Raw genomic sequence first — 21,173 nt, 5'->3', positions numbered from 1 at the left:
ATCTGTCTCTCTGTCTCCCTCTGTTTCTGCGCTCCTGATTCTGCCCTTTCACCGTTTCTTTTATATCCAGAGATCCGTAACTCCGATTGGGTTGAAACTTTCGCCCAGATTTTTCTCGGAAAATTAGCTTTGTTGCGGCAAAAGAAGAGCATCAACCGCCTTATGGAGTGCCCACGAGGGTCAGGGGCGCGCCCCTGCCTCGTGGCCCCCTCGGGCACCCTCTCGCGTTGATTTTTCCTCCCAAAAATCACAAATATTCCAAAAATATTCTCCGTCCGTTTTTATCCCGTTTGGTCTCTGTTTGATATGGGGTTTCTGCATAACATAAAACATGCAACAAACAGGAACTGGCACTGGGCACTGGATCAATATGTTAGTCCCAAAAATAGTATAAAAAGTTGCCAAAAGTATACCAAAGTTGAATAACATTGGCATGGAACAATCAGAAATACGACGGAGACATATCAGCATCCCCAAGCTTAATTCCTGCTCGTCTTCGAGTAGGTAAATGATAAAAAAGATAATTTTTGATGTGGAATGCTACCTAGCATAATCTTGATCATATATCTAATCATGGCATGAATATTAAGACACGAGTGATTCAAAGCAATAGTCTATCATTTGACATAAAAACAATAATACTTCGAGCGTACTAATAAAGCAATCATGTCTTTTCAAAACAACCTGGCCAAAGAAAGTTATCCCTACAAAATCATATAGTCTGGCTATGCTCCACCTTCATCTCACAAAATATTCAAATCATGCACAACCATGATGACAAGCCATGCAATTGTTTCATACTTTTGACGTTCTCAAACCTTTTCAACTTTCACGCAATACATGAGCGTGAGCCATGGATATAGCACTATGGGTGGAATAGAATATGATGGTGGAGGTTGTGTGGAGAAGACAAAAAGGGTGAAAGTCTCACATCAACGCGACTAATCAACGGGCTATGGAGATGCCCATCAATTGATGTCAATGCGAGGAGTAGGGATTGCCATGCAATGGATGCACTAAGAGCTATAAGTGTATGAAAGCTCAAACTGAAACTAAGTGGGTGTGCATCCAACTTGCTTGCTCATGAAGACCTAGGGCATTTGAGGAAGCCCATCGTCGGAATATACAAGCTAAGTTCTATAATGAAAATTCCCACTAGTATATGAAAGTGACAATATAGGAGACTCTCTATATGAAGCACATGGTGCTACTCTGAAGCACAAGTGTGGTAAAAGGATAATAACATTGCCCCTTTTTTTTGGGCGGGCTTCTTTGGCCCTTTTTTTTATTTAGGCTTCTTTGACCTCTCTCTTTTTTGGGCAATGCTCTATAATGATGATCATCACACTTTATTTACTTACAACTCAATATTATAACTCGATACTAGAACAAAAATATGACTCTATATGAATGCCTCCGGCGGTGTACCGGGATGTGCAATGATCTAGCGTAGCAATGACATCAAAAAATAGACAAGCCATGAAAACATCATGCTAGCTATATTATGATCATGCAAGGAAATATGACAATGAATGCTCAAGTCATGTATATGATGATGATGGAAGTTGCATGGCAATATATCTCGGAATGGCTATGGAAATGCCATGATAGGTAGGTATGGTGGCTGTTTTGAGGAAGATATAAGGAGGCTTATGTGTGATAGAGCGTATCGTATCACGGGGTTTTGATGCACCGGTGAAGTTTGCACCAACTCTCGAGGTGAGAAAGGACAGTGCACGGTACCGAAGAGGCTAGCAATGATGGAAGGGTGAGAGTGCGTATAATCCATGGACTCAACATTAGTCATAAAGAACTCACATACTTATTGCAAAAATCTATTAGTCATCGAAACAAAGTACTACACGCATGCTCCTAGGGGGGTAGATTGGTAGGAAAAGACCATCGCTCGTCCCCGACTGCCACGCATAGGGAAGACAATCAATAAATACCTCATGCTCCAACTTCGTCACATAACGGTTCACCATACGTGCGTGCTACGGGAATCACAAACTTCAACACAAGTATTTCTACAATCCAAAAATACCCACTAGCATGACTCTAATATCACCATCTTTATATCGCAAAACTATTGCAAGGAATCAAACATATCATATTCAGCGATCTACATGTTTATGTAGGATTTTATGACTAACCACGTGAATGACCAATTCCTGTCATCTCTCTAAATACTTATAGGTGAAGCAATAGAGTTTAATTCTTTCTACAAAAGGTATGCCCACGCTCTAACAAATATAAGTGAAGAAAAAGAGCATTCTACAAATGGCGGTTTTCTGTGTGAAGAGAAACAGGCAATCCAAACTTCAAATGATATAAGTGAAGCACATGAAGCATTCTATAAAGCCATACTCAAAAGATTTAAGTTAAGTGAAATGAGCATTCTATAAATCAACCAAGGACTATCTCATACCATCATGGTGCATAAAATAAAAGTGAAAACTAAATGCAAAATACACTCCAAGACTTGCACGTATCGCATGAATGAAACGAATCCGAAAACATATCGATACTTGTTGAAGAAAGAGGGGATGCCTTCCGGGGCATCCCCAAGCTTAGACGCTTGAGTCTCCTTGAATATTTACTTGTGGTGCCTTGGGCATCCCCAAGCTTGAGCTCTTGCCTCTCCTCCTTTTCCTCATATCGAGACCTTCTCAATCAAACGCTTCATCCACACAAAACTTCAACAGAAAACTCGGTAAGATCCGTTAGTATAATAAAGCAAATAACTAATCTAGGTACTGTTGCAAAACAATTCATATTTTTTTTTGCATTGTGTCTACTGTAATATATATTTTCCATGGCTTAATCCACTAATATAAATTGCTAGTTTCATCAAAACAAGCAAACTATGCATCAAAAACAGAATCTGTCAAAAACAGAACAGTCTGTAGCAATCTGAATATTCACCATACTTCTGGTACCCAAAAAATTATACCAAAATTTTGAAACATAAAAAATTTGTACAGAAAGACAGTGCAAAAAGAATCAGAACCTTTTGGCGTTCCAGTAAAAAATGTAAAATTGTGCACTACAGCCAAAGTTTCTGTCCTGCACCGCACAAACCAACAAGCATTGTAAACATCCTAAAGGCAAACCTTGGCACATTATTTTTATAATACAATGGAATTGTACAAGGGGATAATTATTTTTTTTGAAAAGTTTCTGTAATAAAGATTCACAAAGTTTTCATGAGCATGAACAAAGTTCAAGGAGCTCTCCCACTTCAACAATGCTTGTCTTTCTCACTTTCACTTTCCCTTTTGAAAAGTTTTGGGTTCCCCTCTTAATTTTTTTGTTTTTAGACTATATGAAAGCACTCAACAGAAATAAATGACTCTTTAAAACTTCCGGGTTGTCTCCCTGGCAGCGCTTTCTTTAAAGCGATTAAGCTAGGCATATAGTGCTCAAGTGATGAATCCACCCGGATCCCAAGGTATATCAAAGCCAATTTTAATTAACAATGATTTCTAATTTATTAGTGAGCACAAAGTAACATATATCATGCAACAACGAAGTCTAACTCTCTTCCTATGCATCGGCATGTCATAAAAGTACAATTCATGCACACCAAGTAAAGGCCAATGCATAGTATAAGCAGTTTCTTGCAATTTTATCGTATGGGAAACATAGAGAGGTGGAGATATAGTTCCTATCTCATAATAATTGCAAGTAGGAGCAGCAAGCACATGCATATTATATCTATCAAAATCATCATGTGTAGCAGTAAAACTCAACCCATCAATATAATCCTTAATAAGCACAAACTTCTCCGATATGGTGTAGTCAGGAGAATTCAAAAACATAATAGGACTATCATGCGTGGGTGCAATAGCAACAATTTCATGTTTAACATAAGGAACTATAGCAAGTTCATCTCCATAAGCATAATTCATATTGGCATCTTGGCCACAAGCATAGCAAGCATCATCAAAAAGGGATATTTCAAGAGAATCAACGGGATCATAACAACCATCCTTCGGTAAGCACGAAGGGAAATTAAACAATGTATGAGTTGAAGATTTATTCTCATTAGAAGGTGGGCACGAGTAGCTAATCCGCTCTTCCTCCTTTTGTTCTTCGCTCTCCTCATCATCTTTTTCCTCCAATGAGCTCACAGTTTCATCAATTTCTTCTTCCATAGCTTCTTGCAAAATATTAGTCTCTTCTTGGACAGCGGAGACTTTCTCAATAAATGCATCAATATCAGAATTGTATTCATAATTTTCTTAGCAATATCTAAGTATAGCAAAACTTTCAGGTCTGTAAACTAAATCATCAAAATCTTCAAACTCTTTAAACATAAATTCAATCTCATAAGCATCCATAAAAGCAACGAATTCTTCTATTTGTTCCACATCATAGTAATCATAGATACCATTAGCATAAGAAGCCAAGGTTTTATCATCATTAAATTTGCATGAAAAGGGAGGGTGTGGAGCCTTCATCCTAGAGAAATAAGTATAATCATATCTCAAGCATCGTTGCCTAACATACCAATACAACGTATAAACTTGATCCCATAATAGTTTCCCTTTTTGTGTCAAGTGATAATCCCTAAAGTATTCACGTTGATCCAACGTGTCTCCCATAACAAAATTGAATGGGGTTTTCTCAGGATTATCAAAGTAGTACATAATTTCTTTCACATAATGAGCATTGAGGGTTTTAGGAGGTTCCCCAGTTCCATATCCATAACTAAAGATAGAGAACAACTAAGAACAGCAAATAAAAATTACTTAGTGATAAAGCAAACAAGCACACACGAGAATATTCACCCCACGCTATGACTCCCCGACAACGGCGCCAGAAAAAGGTCTTGATAACCCACAAGTGTAGGGGATAATTGTAGCCTCTTTCGATAAGTAAGAGTGTCATACCCAACGAGGAGCTAAAGGTAGAACAAATATTCTCTCAAGTCCTATCTGCCATTGATACGACTCTACGCACGCTTAGTGTTCGCTTTACCTAGAACAAGTATGAAACTAGAAGTACTTTGTAGGTGTTGTTGGATAGGTTTGCAAGATAATAAATAGCACGTAAATAAAAGCTAGGGGCTGTTTAGACAAAGAAGCAATAAACTAAATATAGCGAGTGTGGAAAAGTGGTGGTAGGAGTTGTGAAATTGTCCCTAAGCAATTGACTACTTTACTAGACCGATAGCAAGTTTTATGTGGGAGAGGCATAAGCTAACATACTTTCTCTTCTTGGATCATATGCACTTATGATTGGAACTCTAGCAAGCATCCGCAACTACTAAAGATCATTAAGGTAAAACCCAACCATAGCATTAAAGCGTCATGTCCCCTTTATCCCATACGCCACAACCCCCTTACTCGAGTTTATGCTTCTGTCACTCAAGCAACCCACTATAAGCGAATCATGAACATATTGCAAACACCCTACAGCGGGAATCCCTCTCGCTTGCACAACATGGAGGGAACAATAGGATAGCAACATAACCACAAGGAAGTTAAACCAATCATAGCAATTCATCAATCACCGGTAGGACAACGAAAATCTACTCAGACATCATAGGATGGCAACACATCATTGGATAATAATATGAAGCATAAAGCACCATGTTCAAGTAGAGGGTACAACGGGTTGCGGGAGAGTGGACCTATGAATATAGATGGGGGAAGGTGATGGAGATGTTGGTGAATAGGATGGAGGTGTTGGTGAAGATCGTGGTGATGATGATGGCCCCCGACAGTGTTCCGGCGCCACCGGAAGCAAGGGGGGGAGAGAGCCTCCCTTCTTTTTCTTCTTCCTTGACCTTCTCACTAGATGGGAGAAGGGTTTCCCCTCTGGTCCTTGGCTTCCATGGCGTGGGATGGGCGAGAGCCCCTCCGAGATTGGATCTGTCTCTCTGTCTCCCTCTGTTTCTCCGCTCCTGATTCTGCCCTTTCATCGTTTCTTTTATATCCGGAGATCCTTAACTCCGATTGGGTTGAAACTTTTGCCCAGATTTTTCTCCAAAGTTTAGCTTTCTTGCGGCAAAAGAAGAGCGTCAACTGCCTTACGGGGTGCCCACGAGGGTCAGGGGCACCCCCCTACCTCGTGGCCCCCTCGGGCACTGTCTCGCATTGATTTTTCCTCCCAAAAATCACGAATATTCCAAAAATATTCTCCGTCCGTTTTTACCCCGTTTGGACTCCATTTGATATGGGGTTTCTGCGAAACATAAAACATGCAACAAACAGGAACTGGCACTGGGCACTGGATCAATATGTTAGTCCCAAATATAGTATAAAAAGTTGCCAAAAGTATATCAAAGTTGAATAACATTGGCATGGAACAATAAAAAATTATAGATACGATGGAGACGTATCATTAACCCAAAACAAAAATAACTGGGCGAGCTACTGGGTCCCTGGTGTCAGCCGCTCGTTGTGCAATTCTCTCGTTTATTGACTATGTTGACAATGGCATGGGACCCAGATGTCAGAAATCCATTAGGAGGAGCCATTTTTTTATTGGCTTGAAATAAGGAGGCACTTGCTTGCGTTCTGCCATGACCTTGGTGGGTCCTTGCTGTCATCCTCTCCACGTACAACCATCTCCTGATTGTGTACACGTCAACCTGGTAGGCCCACAAGTCAGCCTCTAAACCCGTGACGGACAAATACAACCCATTTAAAAAAAATAACAGCCCATTCCACACGTTCAAACGAAAAGTTCAACATTTAGAGCAAAGTAACAGGTCTGATCCATATATAGAGTACAGAACTTCCATGTTGACAACCATCATAGCCAAGTTAACTATCTACTCCCACTAATACTCTAGTAGTGTACAAGTACTAACTTACTTTTAGCTAACTAGACGATGCCGGCCGTCTTCTGTGGTACACGCTAAACGCCGGGACCAGCGTCCTCCGCCTCGCCTTGGACTTGCCAGAGGCGTGATAGGTCGCGTTGCTCGCGTGCAATTGCCCTTTCCATGCCGGCGTGGTCCACCAAAGCTTCAGCTTCTAAGTGGGAAACCCACTTGATGAGCTGGTAGTAAAATTCGGCGTCGCGAACGCGTGCGTGCCCGACAGCCTTCAGGGCTATTTGCCGGGAGCCGGCCTCCACGTAGTCGGCTCAGTTGCGGGCGCTCTGCTCGCGACTCCTAGTGTTGGTGCGCTGCTGCTCCATGTCCTGCTGGCAGCGCAAATCGGCGATACGCTGCTCACGCTCCAACAACTCCTCATACTCCGCATTGCCATCTAAATACCGATAGAATGCCTCCTCCCTCCATCTGCCTTCCGGTGAAAAACCAAAAACTAGTTCTGGCGGTGACCCCTTCCGGCGTCGCCTTTCGCGGATGGGCGAGGGCATGGTGGACATGGCAAGAGCGAGGATAAGTGGCGAGCAACATCGGGCCGGTGGGGGCCTATGAGGATAGGGCGAGTTGGGTGATGGTGCCACCAGAGAAGGCCGGGAAATAGTAATTATAGGCGGAAGGCAGGCGAACCAGCGTGTTTCGGGAAACACGACGGTCTTTGCGGTCATCGGAATTCAATGCATAAGCAGGCATGGCTTACCGCGCCAGCTTGCCCTGGAAAAATAGAAAAACTGAAATTATGAATGTGCCGTCCCGTCCCGTCAGTGGAGCATCCCGTCCATGTTGGGTCGCATGCCGGCATGCCGGTCAAACGAGTGCACTCGAATCATCCAGATGAGGTACTCCCTCCTTGTCAAAAATGATTCCACCAGTCATGATCTACCATGGTTGGTGAGATTTTTGAATTAAGCCCTGCAAACCGGAAAGAAGATAGTACGTGCGTGATCTGCTATTTATTCGTGTAGAATCGAGTAGGTCATTTTTTGAATTGAGCCCTGCAAACCGGAAAGCAGGTAGTACGTGTGTGATCCACTATTTATTCGTGTAGGATCGAGTAGGTCGGATAGTGTATGTGTAGGATCGAGTAGGTCGGATGGTGTATGTGTACGGTCGCATTAGCTGATGAACGTTTGCTGGGAGATAAGGCATTTGCGAACGTTTTTGCTGGCAGTTTCTTTAGATTCGCATGGCATTTTCTTCAGAGCAGCTTGTCAGTTTCTTCAGAGGTAGGAATTTTTATTCAAAAAACTGCCACTTCGGATCTTGTGTCGCAACTAAAACTGCCAGGAGCGCATTAGTAGGCTAGCTAGTGATCGATCAGTAACTTGTAAATACTGAGCGAACAGAAATAGGGATCTGTTAGTAACTTGTAAACACTAAGAACACAGAAATAAGGATTATGCTGTGCACAACAGTAAGAGCCGATCCGTTCAAAATGTTCACATGAGACTCATAGGCCTGGCATTGTAATATGTTCACAATAGTAGCCCAAATTCAAAACCAAATAGTACGATTCCCATACATAAGATCAACATGTTAATGCATCTCAATGATTCACAGATGATATACAAATATGTAGCTCCAAAAGCAAAGATATAGAAAAAACATATGTTCTTCCTACTAACATGGATGCTTCTCTTGGCCAACATTCAGTACAGAGTGAAAGAAAAATTTGTTTGTGAAGTCTACAATTCCTCTTGCAAATGTAAGTGGTTTCACCAACAGCTAGAACCATGAGAATGAACCACAAATGATGGAGGAACATCCACTGCAATATGATTTGGTCTTCTCTCGATCACACGGCGAGACTTTCGGAATACAAACTTTAACTTAGGCAAAATGATGCCCATTGTATAATCAGACCAAAGCAATTAAGCACCTAGTGTTGGCCAATAAATAGTACAGTACTACTTTTCTGCAGTCCATGAAGTGACTATCCAATCTTTCCGTGTCTATTTTCAAATGGCACTGCATGCAGTGACTATACTATTCTCTTGTGCAGTTCAACCAAAATTCCGGTCACTTTGTTTGTTTGCCAAATAGCAATGGGCAGACATCTCTGTTTGCACAAATATCAAGCAGCTAGTAAACATATACCCCACCTTGTATTTTCGGTTTAAACACGTCTCTTTCGCTTAGCATCTGCCATGTTTTGCACTGGACAATTTGATACAGTCATGTTTTGCCCTGGACAATTTCATACTGAATTGATTTTCTGGTTCAGAGCAAAAATATAACGCATATTCTTCATCAGACCAAGGATATCCATGTTCGCAGTGATGGAAGAGGTGAAATCGATACAACCGAAATTGAGCATCCAATCATTGAATCCTGTCCTGCACCTCCAATGTAGGTCCACCCTGCCAATAAATTCACATGCAAACCACTAGTATTACAATCTAATGACAGTACAAAAAGAATAGCAAGATAGTAGAAAACCATGTACCTTCGTAATGAACAGCTCATAGTGCCACCAATTGGATATAAAGTTTGGAAGAAAACATGCTCCTAATGTTGAACCATTTGGACTTTTTGTGCAGTTCCACTAAAATCGAGCATCCCTGTTTGCATAGATATTGAAAGTGTGATTACTATAGAAGTGGCACTAGTTGGAGCATAGACTCACAAATATAAGCATTCCAATTTATTAATGGGAAAAGGTAGCAAGACTGTTTCTAAGCACCTCTTTGAAGGCAACAACGGCTGATGTTAGGAAGGCATACATAGTTTTTTCTGAAAAATTGAGCCATTCCTGACGTTTCCTCTTCTTTTAAGCATATTGAGCATGATTGGTTTGCTGCCAATATTTGGCTAGCCAAATGTTGGCATTGCCAAATATTGGCAATACCAATACTTGCCAACTTTTGGCACCTTTGTGTGAGATAGGCAAGACAACTCAGTAACCAACCAAGTAATAGCCAATATTTGGCACAATGCCAAATATTGGCATTCCATTTTTTGGCATCAAACCGATTATGCTTATTTTTGTGCAGTTCAACTAAAATAAAATGCCATCACCGCCTTGACAATTCAGTGACACTATACAAAAGGATATGACTTAACATTACATCATGATGTCCGGTATGTAGTCGACAGGCATTAGAGACAAACATACAGACCTCCTCCGATAACATAATGAACATTAATTTTAACAAAGGTGTGACTAGCTTTACCGGGATAATTTGAGTGAACTCTACACCCTCTGTTCCTTAATATAAGACATTTTCGCAGTTCAATTTAAAGTACCCAAATGTCTAGTATTTAGAAAAACAAGTAGTAGTTTTCTTGAGCACATATCTAGGAAAGCTTGCCACACTTTATATATGTCCATACTCTAATGCAACACCATTCGAATAGTACAAATATACACTAATCCAGTGGCTAGTAGGGATGAAAACAGAGCGAAAACGGACGGAACTGAGTGCTATCATATTTGTTTTCACATTTTTTTGCAGAAGCGGAAATGAATATAGAAACCCCGGAAATGAATATGGAAACAGATACTACCGGAAATGGACATGGACCGAATACAGAGCGGATACGGAAACAAAAATAGGCATTGATCGTAACTTTAAAACCCCTTGAATCATAGAGAAATACACACGAAAACAAACAAATTTAATGAGTTGTTAACATGGCTACAAAATAATACCATTATGTTAGCAACTTAGCATAGTATTGGAGTAGTACCGGACAATTGCATATAAGGTCCAGCTGAGTACATGTGCGGTAGTAGAAGTTGGGCCTCAGATCCATTCTACTAATTGTGTTATTGCGTTCTCTTTGGTGATTGGGCTACAAAGCAGCTATAGGTCTATAGTAAAAATAGAAATTCCATATTCACGAAAACAGAAAGTTCCGTTTCCATGCATGTTCCACCGGAAAACACCATTCCGTTTTTGTTTCCATTTCCGCATAAAAAAAATTCCATTTCCACTTTCATTTTGCAAATTTCCGTTTCGGTTTTCATATTTCCTTTTCGTTTCCATTTTTCCTCCGGAAAAACGGAAAGTTTCCACTCCATTTTCATATCTAGTGGCTAGTGCAAAAGTAGAGTAGTTATTTTATTACAGGGTACATTATAATGGTTTTACTGAACATATTTTCATAAGCTCTAGCACTAGGAGATTTCTATAAGTATTAACAATACAAAATGTAAAGGTAACAAGTTTCAGCATTGGTATACTAGCTGCGCAAGAGCATTAAACCAAATACAAAAAGTCTGAAGGTAACTAGCATTATTAAGTAATGACAGTATAAAAAAATTGCAAACCATGCACCTTCAAGGTAAATATCATTTCGAACTCGAGGGGACCTAAAAATTGCTATCCCAATCTTGATAATCGGTCAAACATAAAAACTTGATCGAACGAAACAAGAGAACAACTGGTGGAGGAGGTGCCCACTCTTGACCTTTCCTCTTGACACTGTACAAAGAAAATTGACTTATCTCATGAAAGTGAGGTATGTAATCTATAAGCATTAATACTGCAAAAATCTGAAGGTAGTAACAATATTCATCGTTGGTATACTGGCTGTGCGACAACGTTAGAATGCCTTAGCTGAAAATTCTTTAATACATCCACAATCAACAGATAACCCTAAAATAATCCAGTGACATTAAATGGCATTGTTTAAATTTATCGGTGGCATTAGACTGAGTGCGGCAAGAGTTAAATATGGCATCACTTTAGCAGTAGCATTGCTTGACTTGACCGCTGGCGTTATACTAATAGCAAAAAAGTGGCAATAAGAGCATGGGAGGCCCACTCAGACAGTGGGCGCACCAGTACGATGTACCTCCACAGACGCATAGAGTGGTGAGGGAAGTATGGTTGCCCAGAGCAACAAATATCCAGGCATCATATGTCAATTACATCCCTTTTTTGTTCTCTTTAGCCAACTTTTTCCTATGTGAGGACAACAAACCGATCGACCTGGTCAATCTCTATTGCATTGTCATGCCTTTCTACCCTTCTTCAACCAAGAGACACGAGACTCGTTCCTTAGCTACTAATTTTTTCCCTTTTCAACCTATATGCGGGTTCGATGCCTACTCTCTTGGACAGTACAGTCTCCCTTCCTTTCCTTATTCAACCCAGACATGGATTAGTCTGCATGAAGTAGGGATTCCTTTAATAGTGCAAATTAAGGTTTTCATCTGCGTAACCAGCAGAGCAGAGGATAGCAAATTGGGAAGATGGTGGAGTGGAAAAAGATCCACATGCAGTGACGTGGCAGATGGGGCAATAGAACAAGGGTATGGTTCAAAAAGAGGTAGCATACCTGAGGGTCGGCGGGAAGTGGCTTCGCTCGTGGTCGTCGTCCTCCGCACACACTACGACAGCGAGCTTGGGGATGGAGGCCATCCCGCGCGGGCGCTAGGTCTGAGAGGACGGCCTTGTCACCAGTGCGTGACCTTTCTCGCCGATGACGAGTGTGTCAACACTGTACGTCCTTTTCTTCCCCAGCGGATCTGTGACCACCGGTGAGGAGGGAGAGGGAGGCTGTCTTTTTTAGATATGGAGAGAGCGTATAGTGTGAGAAGCAAGTGGGCAACCCTTAGCAATAAAGCGCTGTAGCTCCAGCCTATATATCTTTTTATACTACTAGTACTAGAGGTGGAGTAGTGGTAGAGTAGTTTATATTTTCTCTGCATACAGTACCAGTTAGTCGTGCTTCAAAACTGAACGACATGCCATTAAAAAATAAAGCCAAGAAATAATGCGGCACTTCGGGCCAACGCGGCCAGATCGCATTTTGCACGAGAAATGACACACCATGTTTTGTTGACATGTGGTCCCGTTCCAACATGTCAGTGAGACGACGGTGAGTCCTTTTGTACAATTTCCGAATGGATGTCTATGTACCGTGGCAACCGTCTACCGCATCTTCGCCTTTCCCTCTCGATTTGGAACCGCTGTCGCATGCTCTTCCTCCCTCCTCCATTTGCCTTCACCCTTCCTTCTGCCATTGTTCGATCGTCTTCTCCATGGAGGGAACAAGCCAGAAACGACCTCGTTATTCTTGCGCTGACCTGAAAGATGACGTGGTGGAGGAACTCATTGATTGGTGCGACGTCATCACCTCGGCTAGCATGGAAAGTTCGTTCAAGACCATTCTCGACTCAACTAATAACATCATTACAAGGAACCCAAGGGTCCAGGAGCGGTTTGATCTCTCGTATCTTCTTTGCTATAAGCCTGTTTGCATGGGTGAGGACGATGGAAGCCTCGCCTTGTGCAAGTTGATGCCGCTTAATAATGATATGTGTGATGTCAAGATGCCATCGCTTAAGGGTAAGTCCTGGGCTGGTGCAAATGGAGATTGGGTTGTTTATAGTGGGTACAATTGCGAGCGGGAACTTGTGAATGTGTACACTCGTTAGTGAATTCACTTCCAAAAATCTCAGAGTGCCCTGAGGTTGAGCACACAGATGATCTGCGTACGTTCAAATATGATTATGGTGGCTGTCGTCTATGGAAGATAGCAATTTGTCGAGTTCCCAACCACTCCTGGGATTACAAGAACTATGAAGTTGTTGCTATCTTCGACAAGCTTGTTGCCGTCGTTACTGCTTCCATGGCTCGTCCATGGATATTGCTCAAAAATCAATTTCTATACACAGATGAATACCGTGATGCAATTGCATACGAGCATCTTGTGTTTGCTGCCACCACTCATGGCACTGTTTTTGCATGGCATCCTCGTGCTTTCGGTACATTTGTATTCCACCGTAATTATAATTTTTTCATCCACATGCATGCGGGTTAGCAAGTTTCCCTAACCTTCTTGTATTTCCAAGGTCCTGTGAACATTCCACCACCTATACTTGAAAATTTTTATAACCGAGGGGGAGATGACGATGGTGATGATCACAAGCATGAGGATGAGCAGAACTTATATACTCAGTGGCGCCTGGTAACTACTTCCAATGGATCACCTCTTCTTGTCTGTATACAGTGCACTGAGATTGTTACTACTGAGGGAGCACGTGTTGTTTTCCATGGTCGCCCTCTCTGGACCTGTTCCAACACCCATTGCATGGTATTCGGGATGTATACTAGTGTGCTAGCGCCAACACCTTCTCCCAGGTTCAGTATTGATAGTCTTGGAGAAAACTCGCTCTTCCTTGGACCAAACTATCCAATGATGGTGAAAGGCAATCCAACTGTTGTTGACACAACTTTACTACAATTTATGAGAAGCAACTGTATCTATACCACGGACATTGCGGTGGTTCCCTACCCTAGTCCTGATATATGCCGCTTAAGCCTGGATGATCCGTCCTGTGTTCCTCTCGATATTGATAATAGCTGGCCCTTCCCAGAGCACCTATGGTTCAAAGCAAGCATTTCTATTACCGATGATTGGTTAAGATGAAGTTCATTTCATTGCTTGTTATTTGTTGTGTGATGAAAACTTTAGTATTTGTAGAATGTTTTGTTGGAAATAATCTATAATCCAACATGTATCCTCATTGTCGTTGTGTGTTGATGACTTGTTGTATGTAATGAATGGTACATTTGCAAATGCATGTCATATACTCAATTTATGAATGGTTTTCGAGTCACTTCTTGGAGTGTGAGTACCGTAGTAGTATAGCCAGCATCCGGTTAGTATATGAAGTTGCCACCTCACATATAGCCAACCTAATATTGGGGTATGCTAGCCCTCCACTGGTGTGCCGCTTCAAATGGCGGACGAAGTGAGAGGTCGCGTCACCTTGTGTCCAGATCTGAGATGCCACGTGTACCAGCTGAATGACTCCAAGTTCGACCACCGTGATGCTAGGTGCGAGCCGAGGAACACTATTGGAGAGACCCCCCTCATAATTTTCCAACATTGGTCGTTTGATTCATAGGATAGAATGCTATAGGATTTTTTCTCCTATGTAATCATGTTTTAATTGGCAATCTAGCATCCACTCCAACTTTTGTTTCACTTCCTTTGTTCCTACGAAGAGAATACTTGCTCTTAATGATGTGCCGCTGCAAGAGCCGCCTATATTAATTAACCATGCTCTAAAAAGGTGGACCAACTTTGGCTATAGTATACTACACTGTACTAGGTTAGTAGGTGACCTTGCGCTTGGCTCTTCTCCTCTTCCGAAAGTCGAACAATAATGATGGTACTACAAAAGTACTTCTGGCAATCTGACACCAAATGAACTGCTGCACATCCACCGCTTGTAAGCAAAAGTTTCTCCTCGTGCTGGGAGCCACTGCGCACGCGTTGGCGAGGGAGAAGGCGTAGTAAGCAAGCTTCTCGTCGAGTTGACGGGACACATAAAAGTTATTTAGTACTCTCTTCAAAAAGGGCCGACCATGTCCATGGCTACCCTCCCGTGCTCTGTCATTGAGTACGTGCACTATTCACGTGCTATCGAGGAGAAAAAATATTACGTAGTATTAGGTGCTATCGAAGTGCATGACTCACTTATGCACTACATATCTCCATTTTCTTGCATGACACGTCCACCTTGATGCTAGATGTCCCGGGTGTCGGCAAAAGGATGAACAAAGCTCATGTATTAAACAAAAGAGTGGAAGAACATAGATACCCGACGACCAAGAAGGAGCAACAAACCTTGCAATGGAGCGTCTGCACTCATAATATTTTATATTATTCAGTGATATAAAATCAACCAAATCTCTCCACGTTCCTATACCATTCTATAGTATGAGAATAACTTTGAACGTAAGCCATTGATTCACTCTATCCAATGGTCATAGTTGGAAAATCCAAACAAAACCAAGCATTGGATCAACTCTTTTAGCACTCAGATTGTTGCCACCTGCCCACCTAGCCCACCTATATATCAGCTCATGTGTGATGACCACAGGAGCTATCCACTCAGATTGTATGTTAAAAAAATAAAGGTCGATAACTAATGATGCACCTCAGGCAAACGCGTCCATATTGCATTTTGCACGAGAAATTACACACCATGTTTCGTTGACATGTGGTCCCGTTCCAACATGTGAGTGAGATGACGGCGAGTCCTTTTGTACTATTTCCGAACGGACGTTTATGTAGGCCGGGGCGCCTCTTCGTGTACCATGGCAACCGTCCATCGACTCTTCGCCTTTCCCTCTCGATTTGGAACTGCTTTCACACGCACTTCCTCCCTCCTGCATTTGCCTTCACCCTTCCTTCTGCCATTGTTTGATCGTCTTCTCCATGGAGAGAACAGGCTGGAAACGACCCCATTATTCTTGCCCTGATCTGAAAGATGACATTGTGGAGGAACTCATTGATCGGTGCGACGTCATTGCCTCGGCTAGCATGGCAGGTTCGTTCAAGACCATTCTCGACTCAACTAATAACATCATTACAAGGAACCCAAGGGTCCAGGAGCGGTTTGATCTCCCCTATCTTCTTCGCCGTGACCCTGCTGACCGGCATGCGGACGACAGAGGCCTCACCTTGTGCAAGTTTATGCCGCTTAATAATGATACGTGTGATGTTAAGATGCCATCGCTTGAGGGTAAGGCTTGGGTAGGTGCAAACGGAGATTGGCTTGTTTATATTGGGTCCAACTATGAGTGGGAACTTGTAAATGTGTACACTCGTCACCGGGTTCCACTTACAAAAATCTCAAACTACCCAGAGGTTGAGCACATCAGTATTCTACGCACATTTAAGTACAATAATGGTGACTGTCGTTTACGGAAGATAGCAATTTGTTGAGGTCCCAACGGCTCTTGGGATTACACAAACTATGAAGTTGTTGCTATCTTCGACAAGCTTGTTACCGTCCTTACTTCCACGCCTCGATGGAAATTGCTCAAAAATCAATTTCTGTACACGGATGAGTACTGTGATGCAATTCAATACAAGGGTCTTGTGTTTGCTGCCACCACTTGGGGCACTATTTTTGCATGGGATCCTTATGCTTTCGGTACGTTTTTCTTCGACCGTAATTATAATTGTTTCATCCACATGCATGTGGGTTAGCTAGTTTCCATTTACTAATTAACCTTCTATGTTTCCAAGGTCCTGTGAACATTCCACCACCTATACTTCAAAATTTTTATAACCAAGGGGGAGATGACGATGGTGATGATCACGAGCATGAGGACGAGCAGGACCCATATACTCAGTGGCGTCTGGCAACTTATTCCGATGGATCACCTCTTCTTGTCTGTGTACAGGGCACTCCTGATGATACTTAGGAAGCAGGTGTTGTCTCGCATGGTCGCACTCTCTTGACCTATTCCAACATCCGTTGCAGGGTATTCGGGATGGATACTACTGTGCTAGCGCCAACACCTTCTGCCTGGTTTAGTATTGATACTCTTGGAGGAAACTCGCTCTTCCTTGGACAAAACTATCCAATCATGGTGATAGGCGATCCAGTTGCTGTTCACACAACGTTACTACCATTTATGAGAAGCAACTGTATCTATATCTCAGACATTGCTATTCTTCCCTACCACGGCCTTCACAATATGGGTCATGAAATAGGCCGCTTCAGCCTAAATGACCAGTCCCGCGTTGACAGTAGCTGCCCCTTCCGAGACAAACTCTTCTGGTTCAAAGCAAGCGTTCCCAACGCCGAGGAGTATTTGAGCTGAAGTTCATTTAATTGCTTGTTATTTGTTGTGTGATGAAAACTTTAGTATTTACTAGAATGTTTCGTTGGAACTAATCTGTAATTCAACATGTATCCTCGTTGTCATTGTGTGTTGATGACTTGTTGTATGTAATGAATGGTACATTTGCATATGCATGTCATAAACTCAATTTATAAATGGTTTTCGACTCAGTTCTTGGAGTGTTAGTGCCGTAGTAGTATAGCCAACATCCGTAGTAGTATGAAGTTGCCACATCACATAGATCCAACCAATAGTTAGTTCTAGTTAGATCAACTACAACTAGGTGTCGCACGGAGGCCAAGAAATATGGTGATAGCATGACTGCGTGAGGTGGGTTTGTACGTAATATGATGTAGGCACATGGCTTGCCGTGTTTCCTACTCCTCCGGTCTAAATGTGGAGAAGATTTGGTCAAGTTCTTCCTCCTTTTGCCGACACGTGGGACATCCAGCATCCAGGTCGTGTCATGCAATAAAATGGAGTGGTAGTTGAAGCCACGTGATGTGCATCTTGGGTTAAACTGTAAATAGAATCTTACTACTCCTGAGTAACTCCAAAAGCGGCCACCGAAGATCTTTATTGGATTTGTTTTTCATCACCAACACGTCGAGGTGAAAGATGTGCAGGTTCAGTGGGTCCTCTTGCGTTTTCACTGACATGTGGGACCGCATATGAGCAAACAGACGATGGGCTCCGTGCGTTTGCTAGCTGGCTGAGAAGAGAGATAGAGGAGGGTTGAGCATGGACTCCAGGAAATTCATTCTACGTAACCAGCACCTCGATATAGGCTCGATATAATGGGGTGGCATGGGCCATAACTAGAATTCACGTCTAGCAGTACGACACATGCCACCCACACGAGTCCCATCCGACACCAATTTTCTTAGAGTCCATGCTACGTCCATCTCTTCTCCCTCCTGTTTTCTCAGCCATCACGCAGTGGGCGGGGTGGGGGTTTGCCGATAGTCGGTTTGCTCAACTATGGTCCCACTTGCAAGTGAAAATGCAACACAACACACATTCCCCCTTGAGAGGCGTGCCAGAACAACCGTGTGGGGGTGCGATGCAAACACGGCAGGTTTTCCTTTTGACTTGTAACTTGTAAAATTTGGTTCTGCTCCATGGCGTGACCGATAGATAGAAATAACGATTTTCCCTAGAGTAATGAGAAATTTGGTTCTGGCGCGGTTCATGCATGGAGTACGTACGAAAATTATGAAGTTGATGCGGAAGGTAATATAATTACTAGTAGTACCATATACTACTACATGGATTTGACGGAAAGATAAAGATACATACGGATCCATCAACGACATCCTCACGCCCTAGTGCGCCGGGTCACCAACCGACGTGTGAGGAGCAGCAACGTTGGCAGCGAGCTCAACGTGCTTCTGAACAATGCCGTCCGAGGTTGCCCTGCGGTCCAAGAAGGCCAGTGTCCTATTGTCCTCCTCTTGCACGTAGTAGTCCTTGTGGACGATTTTCTCGTAGACATGGGTGATTATGTCGATGTTGTCTTGCTGCACCAGGCACTGCGTGGCGAGCGCGACCTCGAGGTGGACATTCTCCGGTGCGACGGCGGGCAGTCGTAGGGCCACCAGTGCGTCGAAGAGGTTGTCACCATAGAGGCCATTGAGGGTGGCGGGCATCGCAGAGCCTGGGCGCGTGGGCTGGAGGCGTACATCAAGGTCGTCCGCGAGCTTCTTGACGACGGTGAACTTGTTGAGGAAGCCGACGAGGACCTCGTCGAACAAGAAGACGAAATTGTCATCTAAGAGGCCCCTCGCCCTGGCGGCCTCAAGCACTACCTATAGACGTTCCTCGGTGCCAGGCCACACGCCGGCGTCGTGGACCATCTGGCACAGCCGGCTGATGCTCGCGCTCATCGCCTCCATTGGTCTAGCTTCTAGTCAACTTATCTTGCGATTGGAGTGATCACTCTTGCCCTTGGTTAGGGTGCGTAGGTGCGTAGGATTTCGTACTAGATTGGACTGGCAGAGAGCCTTTATATGAGAAGTGCATACTGTGTTGAATTCACGTGCGTGTTGGCCATCTACTCCTCAGCCCTGTACTGCACTTGCCTTTGGCTTTAGACAGGTGGGCCAGCCACCCATTGGGCCCACGTGTCATACACCCAAAGGCAGGTGCAGTAAGTCAATGAAGTTGCGTCCCCCTCTGTGCCAGTGCAGTATAGTCATCTCACCAGACCTCTAGTTGGGGCCAAACGAGAGAACTTTCATGTTTACTGGTTTATTGGTCCCCTTTGCATTTTGCGCCAACTTTTGACCTTTGATTTAACTAATAAAATGTTAATGCATGTAACCAAAAATGTTGTGTAAGTCACCTTACAAAAACCAAATAATCCCAAAATACTTAGGCACGGTACATTAACTCCCTCCTCATTTCTTATTTCGTGACATATCAACCAAGGAGAGATGTGGGCCGTGCATGCTTTCAATGACTTGAGACTACCAAACATGACATGCAGTGGTTAGTTCATTGCATGTAATCCTATTAATTAGCAAAAAGGCATTAAGTTCTCTCGCCGATAAGAATAAAACAATACACCATGCACTACTAGGAAAAGGGCTATAGCTAATATGAACATTAATGGCGCACCACATATGTGGTGCGCCACTGCTATAGGTACGCCATTAGTGTCTATATCACTAATGGCGCACCACACCAACGGTGCGCCACTACTAACAATTTTTTTTCAAAACTAGTAATGGCGCACCAGGGTATAGTGCGCCATTACTAGTTTTAACTAGTAATGGTGCACCACACACTTTGTGCGCCACTACTAACAAATTTTTTTACCTTTTTTTTCAAAACTAGTAATGGCGCACCAGGGGATAGTGCGCCATTACTAGTTCAAACTAGTAATGGCGCACTATCCACTGGTGCGCCACTACTAACATTTACACAAAAAATTCACCAAATGCACCCCCCTAGACCGCCTGTTATGTTTCAAAAAAAATAAAAGAAAATGATAGAAATGTAAAAAAAAAGAAAATAAGATTCCCATGTGATATGTGGTCTAGTTGTTAGCAAAATTTACAAACATGAATTTTCGACTTTTTTTGCAAAATCTCTCGAGAATTTGTAAAATGGGCATAACTTTTGCATACGAACTCCGATGAAAAAGTTTTTTATATGAAAAATCATCTACTCAAAAAGTTATATCTGAATTCAACTCGGGGAACCTTGTTGAAGATTTTGTGAATCCTCAAAAACCTAACAGAAAAAAAGTTACGGGGCTTTCAAGATCTGGAGAGGCAAAAAATTCAAAAAAATCAAACTGATTAATGGCGCACCTTCCCATGGTGCGCCATTACTATCTTCCCGCCTTCAAAATTCAAACTATATCAAAAAAATAAAAAAAAGTTAGTAATGGCGCACCTGCCTAAGGTGCGCCATTACTATCTTCCCGCCTTCAAAATTCAAAATAAATCAAAAAAAGTTAGTAATGGCGCACCTGCCCACGGTGCGCCATTACTATGCCGTATATAAGGCTGGGCGGGGTCCTCTCCTCCTTACCTCTTCCTTTTTCTCCTCCACTCTACCTCTCCTCCACTCCATCTCCCCTCCTCTCCTCCACCATACTTCCCTCCTCCTCTCCGGCGACCTCCTCCTCCTCCTCCTCTCCGGTGACCTCCTCCTCCCTCCTCTCCTCCCCTCCCCTCACGGTTTCTCCTCCCTCCTCTCAGGTGAGCTCCTCCTCCCTC

Source organism: Triticum dicoccoides, chromosome 1B (assembly GCF_002162155.2).
Source record: "Triticum dicoccoides isolate Atlit2015 ecotype Zavitan chromosome 1B, WEW_v2.0, whole genome shotgun sequence".
Taxonomy (NCBI): Eukaryota; Viridiplantae; Streptophyta; class Magnoliopsida; order Poales; family Poaceae; genus Triticum; species Triticum dicoccoides.
This window is presented reverse-complemented; position numbering follows the sequence as displayed.